This window comes from Gambusia affinis, linkage group LG09, assembly GCF_019740435.1.
Source record: "Gambusia affinis linkage group LG09, SWU_Gaff_1.0, whole genome shotgun sequence".
In the NCBI taxonomy this organism is placed as follows: Eukaryota; Metazoa; Chordata; class Actinopteri; order Cyprinodontiformes; family Poeciliidae; genus Gambusia; species Gambusia affinis.
The window spans coordinates 22,473,548-22,492,037 of NC_057876.1; the positions used below are offsets into that span (position 1 = coordinate 22,473,548).

At 36.8% G+C, this 18,490-nt stretch overlaps 1 protein-coding gene across 3 annotated transcripts in view; it reads left to right on the forward strand.

Annotated features, from left to right (window-relative positions):
* Positions 1-842: 842 nt before the first annotated feature.
* The window catches only part of drp2 (dystrophin related protein 2), a 168,792-nt gene continuing 151,144 nt past the window's right edge, over positions 843-18,490 (forward strand). For all 3 annotated transcript variants that reach the window (XM_044127912.1, XM_044127914.1, XM_044127915.1), the window contains exons 1-3: positions 843-899; positions 1,147-1,199; positions 1,302-1,480. The gene's annotated coding sequence lies outside the window, so the exon portion shown is untranslated. The remainder of the gene's footprint in view (positions 900-1,146; positions 1,200-1,301; positions 1,481-18,490) is intronic.

Consider the following 18,490-nt stretch of genomic DNA (forward strand, 5'->3'; position numbering starts at 1 on the left):
CTATAAAGTGCTTTATTAAAAAAAATACCATTAAAACACACAAGATAAAAAGATAAAACAGCATATATTTAACATCATGCAGCATAAAACTAGTTAAGGACCAGTCTGAATAAATTAGCCTTCAGCTTCTTCTGAAAAGAATAAACAGAATCAAGATTAAAAGATGGATAATTTGATGGTGAGATGGCATGTTTACATTATGTAATAATTTAGAGAATGCTACGGTTCTCTCCTTGCTATATTTGGTGCCTGGCAGCTTTAATGCATCTTATTAAACCAGGAGTCTGTAAGACCAGTTTTTGATTGGGAGGGAGGAATCCAAAGTGACGGGACAGTGACCCTGGAGGACTGAAGTTTCAAACGCCTTTAATGGACCAACACAAAGTAGTGTGCAATTGGGAGGTGGAAGGAAATCAGACTTGTCATGTTTTTTTCTGTTAGAAAAACATAATGGAGTGCAGTTGTATTTAATCCCATTAGATAAAATCCAGTGTCAACCAGTTCAGAATTTGTCACTTGTCTGGATGCAGTGAAAATATAAAAATAGTTTATTTAAGGCTGGACAATAAACCAATAGCAATACATTAAGGTAGACACACAATCAATATCAATACATAATAGATAGAATATTCACTGAACTCTGATCCAGAGCCGCACTGCATTCTGGGAGATGTAGGCAGAGGAAATGCTTTAGCTGCCCAACCTCTCACAGCCAGCTTGAGGTTGGTGGAATCAACTCACTCCCTCTATGGTTACCTAGCAACTCATTCACTCTATGGTTACCTAGCAACAACCTGTTGACTTTTTCCTTTCTTGCCTTATAACTGCTTAAAAAAAGAAGGAGTGAAAACAGTGGATAGAAGAGGAAGGGTCAGGCCACCAGTCTGGCAGTATTTCAGGTACTTAAAACAAAAAACTAATCAGTAATTGTCAGTATTGATTGATATTAAATGACCCGTTTATTCTGCTTTATAATCATGTTATTTTGTGATATTCTGTCTTTTAAATCCGCCTCCAAAAAACTAAGCTAGAGCTGCCTGCCACAAAATGTGACAAAATTCAAGGAGTGTGAATACTTATGCATAGTACTGTAATAATTTTTAGTTTAGTTTTAATTTTCCTTTTAATCATTTAATTATGTTTTAGGGTAAAACAAATCTTGTGTGGACTTTTTGAATTGTAGAAGAACTGACATGAAGGTAGGGCAAAAAAACCAAAAACAGAGGTTTATTAAAAAGAAAGGAATAGTTTATTATTGTTTTTCAAACTTACCATTAATGTTGTGTGCATTTTACTTTCAGGCTAAATAAATAAATTCTTCCATTAATGTTTTGGTGAATCAGAAAGTTCTGAGAATTTCTCCATCATGTCTGAAGGACTCGTTAGATGAAAATTATTTCCAACTTAATCTCTTCCTGCCAAACTTGAGAGCTGGACGAATCGTCCTCCATAAATGAAGACAGCAGAGATGAAAGTAAAGGTAAAATTTTCATGTCACTCATTTAAAAAATGATAGCGAGGTAAAATATTTCCTGTTTTATTACAGCCTTGGTCTCTAAGACATTATAGAGACATTATAGAGACTTTTAACCTCAGATGATTGCAGTTTTCTCTTCCTCTTCTCTCACACATTTCATCTGTCTTTTAAATTTTCTGGTCCGTTTCAAATTATGAAGCAAAAATTAAGAAACCTAAAATGGGATATTTTCATTTATGCCTTTTTTTTTTAAGCTGCAGCATGCAACTTTTGTATAATTTTATATTTACACATTTGTTGAAACTCACTATGATGTGATATTATAAAACAGATAGTGTGTGAATACTGTCTGACTTCTCCCAGTGCTCCCAGTCCTACCTCGAAACAACCAATCAAGAGCCAGGAGGCGGGTCTTAGAGCTGTTAATCACTCTTCCAAGTGGCACTGCTCATACCTCCTTGCTTTCTGCTACATTGCAGCTAGCATAGCATGTTTTGAATGCTAGGTCTAGTTAGCATGGTCACCGATGACGGCTGATGAACGTTTTTCCTGTAATGGTGAGTCGTTTCTCTGCCATTAGGACATTTGGTAGCGAGTACATGAGCTTGATTGACAGCGCTAAGACCCTCCTCCTGGCTCTGATTGGTTGTTTTTGGTCAGGTGCAATTCATCAAACAGTTAGATGAAGTAGGTGAATCCTTTCACAGATTATCTGTCTCGTAACAAACTGTGATGACATGGTGATCGTTTATGTTTTCTCAACACATAAAAGTTAAATAACGCAGCTTTAACTCTTTCATGTCTCTGCTCTTGAATCACATAATACGTAATTTAAGTTTCAAATGATGCCCCCATAACTATATTTCCTCCCATTTGACAAGAGGAATTACACTCAATCAATCAAATTTTATTTGTACAGCACATTTCAGCAGCAAGGCATTTCAAAGTGCTTTACATCAAATCAAACACAAAAACACATTGCAACATAGAATCAACAATCAAAACAGAACATTAAGTCAGGTTCCGTCAATAAATTTGTAATATATTGTAAACTCCCATCACCGTTAAGAGAAGCTCAGGCCGCTGTCTTCCCTCCTTATGTCGCCCTGCGGCGGTGCGTTCAACAGCTGCGATCTGCTCTTGTTACAGACCCGCGGTTTGAAGTTCTGTGGAGTTACGTAAGTGGGCGCTGGGTTTTGGCATGTTGTCATTTAGGTGCTTTTGACCCTACTGGAACCAATTCAATTACTGTCTCCCCTCGGGTGATATCCTCTGCCTGGCCTTATCTCTGGCTCCAAATTACGGAGCGTCTTCACAGCAGAGGAAGGAAGTTGGTGAACAAGGAGGGGGCTTAAGGTCATGAAAGGTGACAGTAGGATTTTAAAAATGGAGAAGGTTGACTGTAGATACTCTTTAAAGTTGAAGCAATTTGGGGAGTGTAACTCCGGCTCGGAGCGCTCAGTTGGCAGAGAAATTGGTGCTGTGCACTCTTCACAGCTCACTCTGCCATCTAGGCATCATAGCATGTGGGAGGACTGGCTTCCCTTCAATGTTTCATATAAGATATCTCCATTTGGGATTCTGGTTCGCACATCAACCTGCTCCAATGCATTTTGAATGACTTTGTCAGCAAAACAGCCTTTCTCTTTGTATTTTTTCCACTGTGACAGTGAAAGCTGTTAGCTGACCATCTGCATGTGAAGTCTGTCCTTTTGAATGTTTTGATAAGAAAAAGTTGCGTCACATATCATATGCTTGCCAAAATGTGTCAGCTTGTGAAAATGTGCTTTTTGCTTGTTACAACTCTACCGTGGCGTCATATCAGGCTGTATCCATGAGCGAAATAATCACTGGAATAAGAAAGAAATCCCTGGATCAAACATTTCTGAGAGGCTCATGAGGACAGAGCTGAGCAGTAACTAGCTACATTTACTCGAGTAGCTATTTGGGGAAAAATACTTTTAGTAAAAACATTTAAAGAGGTGCTTGAAGGAGAAAAGCAAAAATAAATAAGTAAATTTGATGCAGAGCTGAAACATCCAACGTGACGATGAACCAAAAACCTGTCGATAACTCCACCAAGACCTGGCTGCAAATTTTGGAACAAAAATCATGTGATCATTATTTGGGATAAAGGTATCCTAACTTATTCATGAGAATAAACACAGGAGTACGCATTTCTTTAGACCGACATTTAGCTTTACACTTTTAATATCAGAGCAAGACCTGATATTAATCCTGAACAAACTTATAAAGTACCGTCTAGTTAACAACCCAGAACAAGAATCAAACATGGAGAACCAGCATCTAGTTTTATCAGAGCAAGAATCCAGAGAAATATAAATATATTTATATTTATAAATTATGGACAACTTATTATTCTGTTTAAATATGTAGTTTTATAATTTTACCTTTTTGACTTTCTTTTGGTTTTGTATTTCTTTCTAATTCATCTAAAGCACTTTGAATTCCTTGTTGCTAAAAATGTGCTACATAAATAAAATTACCATTTTTGGTGTTTTTTTTTTTTTTTTACATTTTTTAAAATTAAATTTATTTATTTTTTATAGAGATGTCTAAAATGTAGTGTTGGCATTGATGTTTGTACGTTTTTGAACACCACAAGTTAAACATTTACTATAAATTTTAAGTTTAAAATTTCACCTCAAAAGGTGTACAAAGTTTTTCGGTTGAGAAAAAAGAAGAAAAAAAAAGATTTTTGTGCCAGAAATTAGACTAAAAATACTCTGTAATATTTTGTTTTTGCAGTGTATATGTGATCCGCTCCATATTTTCCCACTTTATATCAATCTGTGGTTAAATGATAAGACATAAATTAGGTGGATATTCAGTGTGGATGATTGTGGTTAAATAAAGCACCGTCTCATTATTTCTCTTAACTCTTCACATCATCATGTATGAAGCTCAGAGTCGACATCACGGCGGCTCTCTCTGTTAATCTGTGTTTAAGACAGCTTAGCCTGTTTCCCCTCCATGAGTCTCCCTGAGTGTGTCACACTGTCAAAGACCCGCCATATTTCCTTCTGGGAGCGTCATGTTTCCTTTTTTCTCTCCTCTCTTTTCTCTTTCTTGTAATTTCTTGTCTCCACTCCCCTGTCACAGTTTGATCTTCTTAACTCCTTTCCTCTTTCATTTTCTTGTTCGCCCTCCCTCCCCCGGAGGGCGAGAGCGTTGCGTTGAGGGGCTACGAGTGTGGCGCCTCCCTACCAAACTCTTCTCACTCGTCTCCATTTCCCCGACACTCCTCCTCTTCACTCCTTCATCTCCTTTTTCTCTTAGCGCGGTTTTCCCTCCGCCACCCCTGAGAATGACGGGGGAGGATTTCAGTGATGAAACACTTTTCACGGTTGCTTTTCTGGTGTAGGATGCATTTTCATCTGTTTTCATCCTCAGCAGTAACTAAACAATTTATTTTTAGCAGTATTCTTACTACACTGAGGCTTTAATTTTATTATGGAGAATCTTTACTGTCACTTGAGTAAAAGTTCTGGATTTTCTACCCACTGAATGGAAAACAAACATTCACCAGACACACTCCTGCAGGTTTGTTAAAGTTTCCTAAGTTTGTTTTTTTTAAGAAACTGACTTGGATCTTTTTTTCTTTTTTTTTTACTGATTTTGTTATTTCGTATTTATGTTACTTACATGAATCATATTGGTCTTTAGAATACCAAAATGTCCATTTGACTTTATATTTTAGTCTGTCAGATTGTTATTTTTAAATATTAAATCATGGATCATTTGATCACTTACTCAGTACTTGAGTAAACGTTTTACCAAATACTTTCACTTGAGTAAAAATATGTTGAAGTGTTGTTACTCTTACTTGAGTACAATCTTTTATACTCTGCCAACCGCTGCTTACAATTAACTTTTCATCGAGAAATATGAGCTTGAGTTAAGTTAATAATCCCTTAATATTGATGAGAAAGTCCTAGTTATAATCAGAATAATCTGCCAGTGGAAAAACGCATTTTAACTTACAATATCGGAAAAATGTCTTGTTTAACTTATGAATTATAACTACTATAACTCCATGTGGGCTGCACAGTGGCGCAGTTGGTAGAGCTGTTGCCTTGCAGCAAGAAGGTCCTGGGTTCGATTCCCGGCCCGGGGTCTTTCTGCATGGAGTTTGCATGTTCTCCCTGTGCATGGTGGGTTCTCTCTGGGTTCTCTGGTTTCCTCCCACAGTCCAAAAACATGACTGTCAGGTTAATTGGGCTCTCTACATTCTCCCTAGGTGTGAGTGTGTGTGTGAATGGTTGTTTGTCCTGTATGTTTCTGTGTTGCCCTGCGACAGACTGGCGACCTGTTCAGGGTGAACCCGCCTCTCGCCCGGGACGTAGCTGGAGATTGGCACTAGCAACCCTCCCGACCCCATTAGGGAAGAAGGGTGAACAGAAGATGGATGGATGGATGGATGGATAACTCCATGTTTAAAAATAAATAAATAGATAAAACGTTTCAAGTCAGTTCAGTTCAGTTCACTGTTTTTCTGTATCGTATCGACTGATTCAGATATCTGTATTGGAAATGCAAAAAGTTCAGTCCCTACTATTCATCCTGCAGGCGCAGAGAGAGACCTGTTGCTAACATTAATTTGATTTCTGATGTAGTTTTTACAAGGCAGCATTATTAGAGGAGGGTGATTTATGTTTGATGGTTGTTTTATTCGTATTCCGCCCAATTAGCTCAAAGTGCTCTCTCTCACCTCATCAGACTGATCATAAATGCTGCTGTAATATATGCAGGCTGCCAAAGGGGTTCAGAAACTCTCATTATGGAAACCAAAACCATAATATACTCCTCTGAAATTCTTTTTTACCATTTATTTAGAATGCTTTATGTCTCTGAGAACGTGGAAGAAATATTGAATGTATGCATATCAATTATGATGAAAATCAGTGAGAATTTATATTATAGAAATATAAATTTTAAGAGCAGTAGTGAAGTGATCAGTTTAAACTGCCTCCAAAAACTGAGGAAGAAAAAGCTGCAATTTTGCTTAAATAGAAATGGACATTATTTATACATAAGTAGGAAGTCGCCTGGCTGCCACCAAAGGGCATAATAAGAAATTGTGATTATAATTAATGCATAAAGACATTATTGAGTGGGAACTGAAGATGTTTCTAACAGAAATAAAACACTGGAGTTATTTTTATCTCCATGAAAAACATCAGTTATCAGCAAATGTCTGTTTAAAGAATTACTGAATAATGAAGGAACTTCATTCAAATATTCATTTATTTATTTTTAAAATGCTTTAAATTTAAATTTTATCTAAATTTTAATGCAGTATGTTCTTTTAGAAATAATTGTGCATATATTTTTACAAAATATAAAATTTTAAAGTAATAAAATTATGAAGGTATTCTGTGCATTAATAACATGATGGATGAAGATGTGTGCTGTGTTCATGCATCCAGACCATTCTTCTGTTTTATTTATTGTCCAATTACATAAATACAGCATATTTTAGATTAAATAGAAAAATAAGAGATGCTGCAGAGCATTTTAAGCAAGGGAAGATGTAAAAAACAAACAAAAGAAAAAACAAATCAAAGAGTTCTAAAATAAACGTTAAAGAACTGTTCAAAAGAATCGGATCACTAGAGAATGTCACAACACTATTATTAAATATTTCTAAATATTTAATAATATTTTCTGAAATTGTTTACTTTAAGATGCCCAATGATTGCCAGTTATACCGGCATGCTTTTCCTTCCACTTAACTTTCCATGAATATGCTATAACCTCTTCACAGTATTTTATATTTTTTTCTAAATTACATATAAATTATAGTAAAAAAAAAGATTTGAAATATTTTACTATTTGTTGTTATTCTAAATAATTTGGGTTTCGCTTCTTGAAATGTAACTTTTTCATAATATTCTAATTGTTTGTTGACCCATTTAAACTAAACTAAATAGACTAGAAAATGTGTTTTAATGAGGCTTGTCAGATTAAAATAAATAAACTTTAAATGCATCTTTAATCAATTCCACATTTCTGTATTAAAAATGTTTTCTTTGGTCTGAAATAATATTCTAAAGGTAGAAATTCATCATAATTAACAGAAATAAAGGTTTGAAACATTAGTCTGTGAAATTAATCTATATAACATGTTTGATGGAGTGAATTTAATCACTGAAATAAATGAACTTTTCAACAATGTTCTGATTTATTAAATAGATCTGTACATTCAGTTCATTCGTCATTTTGCAACAAAATATCTCATTATTCCTGAACACCATTTCCTGTTTCCAACATGTTGCTGGGTTTTTAAAGCCTAAGAATTACTGCCAAGCCAACGTTGATGAATGTGGAGTAAATTGCTACAAAACTGGGCCAGAAATCTTTAAATGGTAAACAGAAACCAGCTATTTTATCATAAAAAGAGCACTAGGCTGCAATATTTTTAATGTTTATTAAATGCCAGAGGAACAGGCTGCAGCAGCAGTTTCCCCAGCGCTGGGAATGCATTTCTGCTCAGGAAAAATGCAGGATTTCTTCTCTCCTGGCAGGAGAATGGTCACCATAAATAAAGACTGAAGTGCAGTTTTCTAACTTTTGACGTTTTGCAACTTAAAAACATTTAGCTGAATTTTAATACTGAAATGTTTCTGTTTGATGTTTTTGAATCCATCTCCCCAAGTGTATCAACATTATTCAGATTTTTGCTTTAACCCTTTAAGGTCACATAGTTCCTCAGGGATCTGTGATATAGCATCCAATTCATATCATGATATATATTGTGATGGGTAGCGGTAACGATATATATCACGATATGATATATCTTGATCACTGAACAAGTTTGTTTGAATATTAATCTTCATGTATGGCTGGACCCACTGGGACCGTTTCTGCTTGTGAGTTCTGGTTAGCGGTGACCCAATAGTAGGTTCAGGCACCGCAAGCCTCAGGAGGATCCTCCACCTGGAGGTTCCAGAGGCTCCAGAAGCTTCAAATAACTGTTTTCTGCTTTGTAAGGACATTTTAACAGCTGCTCTCTTAATCTGATGAATTTGTCTAACAGAAACCTTCCTCATTATGTCTTTATCTGTACAAACCCATCTTTGTTCTGAATCAGCCACAAATCTCTTCACAGTACGATAATAATGCTTCAGTTTTCATTAAATATCTAATGTTTTCATACCTTGTCATACGGTACTACACTATCTGATGATTTTCAGCAGCAGAGATCCTTTCTCCTTCCCATATTGCTTGAAACCTGTGGCCTGCTTAATAATGTGGAACATCCTTCTTCAGTAGATTTCCTTTAATTGATCTCACCAGACAAACTAATCAACCAGCTCTCTGAAATTAATTATAGTGATTCAAAGAGCCCTGACACACAATACCACCTATACATTTAATAGCATAACAAAAATCTTTATCTTTATGACACTTAAATCCAATTTGCATAATAATTTGGAACATGGTGTATGTACTGCAGCTGCATTTTCAATGAGCTCTTGCTTTGCGTTCTCCGCTGCACTGCTTCCCGCTTGTTGATGACGCAACCAGCCGTTCTGATGACCTCTTACCGTTTATATCATGCATTCCTACCTCTCAGTAGGGATGCACCATATATTGGCCCTGACATTGGTATCAGCTGATGAATAAAACTGGGAAGATATGAACAACTAATTTTTATTTCCATCTTGTTGCCATCCGTTTCTGGTGATTATTTTTGCTGAAGGTGTTAAAACACTACAGAAAAACATATAATATCAGTAAACATCAAATAATAACAGCAGTATTAATATCGGATATTAGATTTTCATATCGGTGCATTCCTCGTTTTCTGTCAAACAGATTAAAACGTCTTTTTAGCACTGTTGACAGATTTCATTGTCTGTTTCAAAGTGGTACATTTATTTTATGTGACCTGCCAGGGCTATTATATAATACTGACACAAATGAATTATTACATCCCATAATTTACCACTTCAACAGATGTGGATGCATCAAACGTTCCTTGGCTTTTGTGCAAAAGAGATGATTATCATGTGAGCTGTGTGTGACTGAAAAGTAGCTGCTGGTGTCGCTTTGATGCTCTGTGAGGCGTTAGTAGAGTTCAGAGAAGTCATATATTGTTTGTGTCTGTATTAATTCACTCATAAAAAAACTGGAAATGCAGTTTGAATTTCAGTGTTTTTAAGATATGATGTGATGTGTTGTTTGCACAGTATTTCCTCCTCCACTCTGTTTCTGTTGACATTTCTGTAATTTAAGTGCTAATCCTGGAGCGCAGTAGTTGTGAGAGTGAGGTCTCCACTTTGATATCCTTGTGTACTCGTAGCAGCAGTGAATTGCCCTTCATTAGCAGGAAGTTAATCCCTTGTTCTAGTGCTGGTGACAGATACTGAGAGCGGTCTCCAGAAGTCAGCACACCGATTACTCTGCAGCCTCTCGGCTCCAGGAGGACAATCAGGACAAGTCCGCCTTCCTAACCTTTGCTTTAATAACTGGGGCAATAATATTTGTGAAGTTAGGCGTTTTTATTTTCATTATTTAGTCACTAATTTTCCTGAGATGTGCAGTCTGGTTGAATATACATTTCTGAGTCTGAAGACAGACAGAGAGCTGCAGCAGCCAGAACAATCTCACTGCAAAAACACAAAATCTTACCAAGTGTTTTTGGTCCAGTTTCTGGTGCAAATATCTTAGTACACTTAAAATAAGACAAAACTAACCTACAAGTAACTTCTTAGCAAGATGTAGGAGCTTGTTCTAAGTGATTTCTCCTGAATATTGATGAAAAACCTCCAGTTCCACTGTTACCTAGCAACGCCAGCAAAGCCCAGCCCGTCACCTAGCAACCCGTCACCTTCCATCCTTCTTCATGTCCTTCCTTCCTTCCATCCTTCTTTATGTCCTTCCTTCCTTCTTTCTTCATGTCCTTCCTTCCTTCCTTCTTTCATGTCCTTCCTTCCTTCTTTCTTTATATCCTTCCTTCCTTCCTTCTTTCATGTCCTTCCTTCCTTCTTCCTTTATGTCCTTCCTTCCTTCTTTCTTTATGTCCTTCCTTCCTTCTGTCCATTTTTTGATTACATATTAAGTGTAGATACAGAACAAAAAAGAAAGAAGGAAGGAAGGAAGGACATAAGCAAAGAGGAAAGATTGAAGGAAGGACAAAGAAGGAAGGAAGGTATTTGAACATAAAAAAGGAAGGAAAAGAGAAAGGGAGGAAAGATATGAAAAAAGATGAATTGAAGGAAGGAAGGAAGAAAAGAAAGGAAGGAAAGCAGCAAGTTGTGGCAGCAGTGTGTCGCTCTCCTCTGCTCTCTGAATGTTTTCCATAAAATCTGAGTAACGAAGCAGAAAGCTCCCAGTGTGATTGATTCTGTGCTGTAGCTCAGCTTAAGGATTACTTTGTGTAAATTCAGAAATTAAAACATTCAAAACATCGATGGATGACAGAGGAGCTGGAAAAGATGGAAACACTAAAGTGATGTTTCCTCTATTTAAAGATAAAAACAATCTCATTAGAGCTGAAAAATGTTCCGTTCTGCAGAATCCTGATTCGCTTCCTTCTTGTGATATAAACACTGTAATCTTAATTGTTGCCAAATCCAGTCAGCAGTTTCCAATCTCAACTTTGATGTATGGTAAAAAAAAAAAAAAAAGAATAAAAAAACAGTTCCCAGGTTTTCTCAAGCAGAAAATTGGTTTTAGAAATTTGGCCTTAATCTGGATGAACAGAATCGTACATTTCTTATCTACATAATTCACGTATATTGAACAGCAGCAAAGGAAACAAAACAAAAGTATCATTTAAAAAGATAAATCTGTTTCAAAATGGAGGAAAACGCCCAAACATAGTTTGTCAGTTCTCCAGTTCAGTCAGGAGGCTAAACTGCATTTCTAGGTTAAAGTGCTGGGAAAATACATCTTTTTAAAAGTTGTATATTTTTATTTTCTAAAACAATAAAAACCAAAGCTGATTTTTTCAATTTGAAATGACTTTTAAGCATAATGTAGCCACCAGAATTTCTTTATAAGTAATAATGAAACTAACTCAAAAAAAGAGTGTAAAAAATGGTTGAATTAATCTTTTTCACAGTTGCAATTAAGTTTTTCTTAAATTGTTGGACTATAAGCATTAGAGATTTTTTTGGTGGCAAGATGAAAATCATTCTCCATTCACAACTCCAGTTGTTTTTAAACATTTTAGTTTTGGGCTAATTTATGCAAATGAAGATGTGAAGATTTTCTGTTAGAAAATGCTGCAGCAATAAGAGATTAGTTTATTTTAAAGTTTTTAATAAATCTTTAACTATGGAGAGCGATGTAATCGTAACAAAGCTGGTCTTTTAGACTAAAACAACTTTAGAGATCAACTTCATGTTTGTTTTTGTTTCCCATTAATTAAAGATGATGTTTTTATCCTGAACATGAAGTAAGAAACATCATATAGAGTAAGAAACAGAGTTTCAAATGAATTAATCTTTATTGTTATTATCATATATAAACTCCTTCCATATTAAGACTCGCCTCTTTGTGTCTTAATTTTGTAAATCTGAGCAGGGAATCACCTCAGGTCTATTTAAACAGACACAATGCAGGATGGGAGAGGTGGAAGGTTTTTAATAAAAGAGAAAACCTGAGACTTTAAATGACATCATAGGAGACAGGAGCTCAGCAGACGATGGTAACCCTATTAAAGGTCTCCTCTGAACGCTGCCCTTGAGAAAATTATGTCCTTATCGTCCCTCTCAGCACTGAAATTAAGTTTCCACCCATGCCAGTAGGAGCTAGTTGGCTATTAATGAAATAAAATTTACTTTGAATTTTCCAAGCAGCTCAGGGTCCAGAGTGGCTTCACACCTGGACAAACAGCAGAGTGTGGTGTGGCAGAACCGAACAAGAAAGAACCAGAGTTATAAGCAACACTTCATAACGCATGATTATGAAGAGACTTTTGGATTTATGTCCCAAACCCAACATGAAGTTTATAGTTTTATTTTGAAAAAACTCTCTCAAGGAATTTAACATGCAAACTCCAAAAAGTTACCAAAACCTACTCTTTTCTCTGCAGGCTGAAAATTCTCAACAAAAAAGCAGATAATTGCAATAAAACTTTACACCAGCACCAAATTAGAGTAGCTAAAGTTGTAAAATAGGTTTTATGACGTTCATGACCATAACAACTTCATTCTCAGTCAAGGAACAGATAAAAACGGAGAATTGAAAACTCCAGGGCTGGACTGAAGGCAGAGCTGCAAACCTTGAGCTCAGATTTCTACATGAACAAAGGATAAATTGTAGTGTGTGTTTAAATCTGCCCAATAGGGTTCTGGCACAGACTCACCTCTGGCAAAGTCTCGATCTGCCTTTTCTGTGTGCTAGCACTCAGCTCTGTGTATGTAAACGAAGCACATCACCAGCCAATCACATACAGGTCTTTTTTGTATTTTAAGTTCTCTTTTATCTTTTTACCTCTTTAATTGCGTTTCCATTACAAATGTGCGCCAATCTTTGTCACTATTCTGCTAATGTTGGGAAAAAAAATCCAATTTGATAGTTTCAGCGTTTCTATTAAATAAGAAGTTAAATTGAACTCACATGTGATGAAGCTTGTTGGATGTAAACAGTTACATGAGATTGTATTTATATTTCAGCCATGGCGCTAGCGCTCATCATCTGTCAGCCAATCAGAGGAGACGTCGACGTCTTATTCCACAGTTTTGGGGGAATTGTATTCTGCGATAGAATAGCGTTGGATTCAACATGTTCAAATGACACACAACGTTTTATGAACTCTGCGATGCTGTGAGAGCCCAGAACTAAAACAAATCATCATCATCCTACTACTTCCTGTCGTCTTCTTTGGCGTTTTCACCAGTAGTAACATTCTGCTGTTGATCACGTGACTCGTATGATTCAAAAAAGTGTCTCAATACTGCTGGAAAACCACCTCATTCTAGCGCAAAAACGTTTTACAGAGAAATGTGAGTTTTTTTGGCTGTTTTTTTTTTTTCAGAATTGGCAATTTGCACAATTTTATGGTTAATGGAAACACAGATGGTGTAAATTTCCCTAAAGAAGGGAACGAATAAAGTCTCATTCTGTACTAATATTAGGTAAATCTTGCAGGCTACACTAAAGCTGCCCTGAAACGAACAAACCCACAGTGGGTGACTGGAAATGCCATTTTAGGAGATTATGTTTTGGCACCAAGAGTTATGGTTCTCTGTGAAATTGAACCAACTAGTGATTAAAAATCCTCTCACTCTGTCAGCCAGCCCATGTTGATGAATGCTAGCTGTTATGTGCTGCAGGACCAAATACGTGTGGGTCTTTCATCTAAATCATCCACACATTAATGAAGGTAATGTCCTGTTAACTTTACATCTGGAATAATGAAAGTTGGTGTTGGTGACGCTCTCCCCACTCCGAGTGCAGATCCACGGCTGGAGTGAGTTTAACCACAGGTTGCCGTGTCACGGCGGGGTCGTATGAGCAGACGGCACGGCTTTCTGTGATTGAGGGCTCTGTCACAGCACAGCCTCTGACCGACTCCTCCGGGGGGCATGAATAACGTATACAGTGGCTCTGAGTGATGTGTGGTGTAATAACGCCAGGCAGAATAGCGTGACCAGAAACCCCAGTGATGGCAAACGTCTTAACCAACTCAACACACACACACACACCCACACACACACACTCCTACCAGGGGAGAGATGTATTTAGCCTCCGGTCTGTTACCGGAGGATCTCTTGAGTGCTGCTGTTAAAAATAATCTGTTTTGCTTCCTTTTAACATCTGAAAGTTTAAGTAGGTTTGGAAACTTCATTTCTCCTGTGCATTGGATTTCACAGACCAGTTGGGTTTAATAAGGTCTCATAAGCTGACAAATAACAGCTTCATTTAAAATTCGATTAACCTTTTCACTGTGTGAAAAAATGTTTTTATAAAGTCACACACCACTCTCTCCACAGCCGTGTCATAATTACAGATCTGAGTGGAAAATATATAATGCAGCTTTTGGCCTGGAACCAAATATTTACATACACTTTATTAAAATACACCAACTTACTTTTTTCTCCAACATTAAATCAGATTAAACTTTTCCTGTTTTAGCTCAGTTAGGATTAACAGCATTACAAATACTATAATTATGAACTTGAGTTACGTTTCCCTAATAAATCCTATAATTGCCTTTGAAATGTTATGACTTGGATCAAACTGTTTTGTTATCCTCCCAACACTTTCTCACAACAGTTTGCTGATATTTAGGGTAAATATTCTGACCATTTTGCCCACATAATGTTTCATTTTACAGGTTTTCTATGGTATATTGTGAAAACATTGACTTTGTTGTCCTTCTACCACCTTGTAGCGAATGTGTGAGGTCATGAAAGGATCCATTTGTGACGAAGCGTTTTCTTCCTGGCTGCTGTCTTGAAAAGTTGCATCAATATTTCCACATATTGTCCTTACTTTAGTGCACCAATCCCTTGTGAAGTAAAAAGAAAACATGAGGTTCCTCCAAATGTAACAATGGTTGTTATGGCCAAGCACTTTTACTTTAGTGGTTAGAAAATTTTAAGATCTTTAACTGTGGCATTTTTGTTTTTGTTACTTTTGTAAGTAAATGAGAAAGGAACAAGTCATGTACTTTTAATAGTTTAATCCACTCTAGACATGCAGAGGTGCGTGATTTCCATCATGTTTTATTCCTTGATTCCATGATAAATATCTGTTTTTGTTTATCTAGCAGATGTGAAATACATGTTAGTTTTTCAAACTTTTATTCTGAAAGGATTGGTTTTATTTTAAGGAATAATATCATCTAGGCATAGGAGGTTAGGTGTATTCAAGTGGCCCAAATACATTTTTCTTGGTTTGCCCTTCCACCAGAATTTCTTCTTGTACTTTTTCCTTTTAATGTCCAAACAGCTCCACTCTCTCCACACATTTATCTCACATTAGTGAATGAATTTATACACCGGAAAGCTTTGCTCATCATAACTAAAACGTTTCATTTATTGAGGAGTCTTGTTATGTATTTTATATAACATCCAGATCTTTTCTGATTAGGTTTTATAGTCACAAGTATGTGGAGTTTTAATATTGACACTTTTAATTAGTAAATATGACATTTGGAGGGTGGGTTTGCTTCCTTTATTTGTTTATTTGTATAGATGCCGGGGAAACTTTTCTATTACGCTGTGAAACAAATATCTGCACATCTTATTGTATAGTCAGATATCTTTACGAAATAAATCCGCTGTAACTTTGACACAACCCTTTGTTTTACTATTAATGTAGAAAAATAAACTATTAGTCTCTATATTATTGACTGCTAATGCAGTATAATTGCAGTTTAGTGTTTATAATTGACATTAAGGTAAATATAAATGCATAAACAAGGAAGTGAGTGGGTGTGGAAGAAGGTTGTCAATCAAAGTGACAGCTGGTTGTTCAACAAACTCAAAGAGGACAGTGACAGTTTTGTCGTTAGCTCGTTGTAAAGCATTCAAACAAACCCTCTGTCTGTGGGTGGGACAGAGGGTTTGTGATGCTGCAGCAACGACAAAATGCCTCATTTATGAACGCTGTGGCTCTCAGAATAAGAGTGTGAGGTTGAACAGGAGCAGGCGGCCCACTCTGAACACGTCTCGGTGTTTTGTTTGGGGGTGGAGGTGTGGCGCGGCGCTGAAGACACTGGCAATCTTCCTCTCACCAGGGCAGCATTTGAAGAACTTCAGAAAACTCTCTTTTCTCTCAGAAAACTCAAAGCTGATATTTTGCCAATAAACTCTGGCATGCATCTTAATTGTTTCCTCCTCTCTTTCTTTCTGCGTTTACAAAAAGACTTGTTCTGAGCGAGTCATTTTCCTGGAAATGTTCTTTTTTTATGAAGGAAAGTTCATCCTTTGAGGTTTGCTCTTGTTGATTACCGTTAAGCTCTTTCCCACTCAGACGCCTGCTTCGGATCGACTGTTTTCTTGTTGCTTTCCTCTCTCTCTCTTAACATCGATTCCCCTCTGCTTCCCTCGTCGGCACTTTTTTTCTGTCACTCAATGACACACTTTTCCTTCCTTTTCCCTCCATGTGTGCAGCAGTGACACTGTTTATGACAACGAAAGGCTAATGGGAATCAAAAGCAGTGCGAGGAAACGTCTCAACAGGATTGGGTAAGAGAGGTAACAGGGGAGGATGGGAAAAGAGGGAAGAAGTGATGCAGATTACTGCAGAGAGAGAGTATATATTTTAGGGTGTGAATGGGAACCAAAGCCCAGCCTTGATAGCAACACTGCGATCTTCAAAGTCTTCCTCCTACAGTCTGTTTTCATTCATGTGTCGTCTGTGAGAGGCTGCTGGAGGGATGAAGCTGGTTAATACCGCTTTAAAGTTTTCACACACAAATTAATTTCATCTGTTTGGCTTTGCTTTACCATTTATAATCTGTGTCGTATTGAAATCCCACAGATTTTTTTTATAATGTTCAGATTAAAAACAAATATTTTAAAGATTATCATTCTGTAAGTAACTTTCAAACCTATTGATATTAAAAAAACTGTTTCTTGCAAAAGTATTCATAACTCTTAGGTTGCTTTCACACCTGAAAGTCCAGTAGTTTAATTGGGATCGAAAACAAAACATTTGTCACATTTTCAGCTGACGTGTTTCGTCTTTATCCTGCACCATGTCCAACAACCCAAACTAATTGAAAAAAACTGTTCCCCTACTCACCTGTGGGGGCGCTGCACTAAGAACTACTGAAGGAAACGACACAAAAACCTCTGAAGAAGACATGAGCGTAATGTAAGCAAGAATGGAGTAGCGTCCAAATGTTATCAGTTGTAGGGTTTCTCTTTTATTGTTGGTACCAAAACCATTAGCTGTTTCTCCCGCTTTAGACTCTTCCATTTATTTTGGCTGTATTTACCCAGAATGCCATGCGATTTAGTCCACTTCTTGCTTTGGATGCATCCACATGTACATTAGAACCGCACAAGCGTTCACTTCAGCCAAGCAGAGACAGTTTTGTAGGAAAAGTTGTTTTTTTTTGGTCTGCGCTCTGTGACGTCATCGTCTCTGGTTTCCAGCGTATAAAATATTGTCCTAAAGTCCTGTGGGTGAAACAATCCCCGGTAAATGAACACTCTCCCTCCAATCCGTCTGAGAGATTTCAACTCACCTGTGGTCTGAGCATCCAAAGACTCCCATTTCTAACAGCAACAATCCAAACCTACCACTATAATTCATCCTGAGTGAGTGATTGGATCCCTGCTACCTGATTGTAAGTCTTTCCCAACTGCATAACATGTTGCTGCAGGAGAATCGCTTCAGATATAAACAATTCAAGATACAAAATCAGTAAAAGTACCAAATTACTGGCATTAATGCAATTTTTGGATGCTGAATTGAGGGATAAAGGAAAGCATACAAGGGTAGAAGTGCTAGTTAGTTTGCAGAAGATGATAAAAATCAATATCAGTGGCAGCATCAGTCACATTCCATGATTTTCCTGGAGTATATTAGGTACTGCTTAATTGTTTTGTAGGTCATCTTTAATCATGGGAGCATTAAATGGGCAGTTTGACACTCTGAATAATTAAATATGTCAGATTCAAGCTCACAACCAGGGATTTTCTTTTTCATAAAAAGATTTAGTGAACTAAACTACAGACAACCAATAGCATTTCTGTTGTACAATAAATCTTTTACCTCATAAAGATTGAGACATTTACATGTGTCAGATTTATCAGAGCTGCATTTTACAGAGGTATTTTTATGAGCCTAACTGTGCAGTTTTATACATGTTATCAGGGACAAAATAATGTCAGACTTTTTAAACATTTGAAGCAGCAGTTAGAGATTTCAACCCATAAAATGGCAGCACAGTAAAATAGCTAATAGCTTGCTAGCACACGCCTTTATTAGTTAGATCAGCTGGTGGTTCTTCATAGAGTCTCATCAGTTTGCTTAACTAATGCAGATTCAGATTCTTGTCACGTCTGTATTACTGCT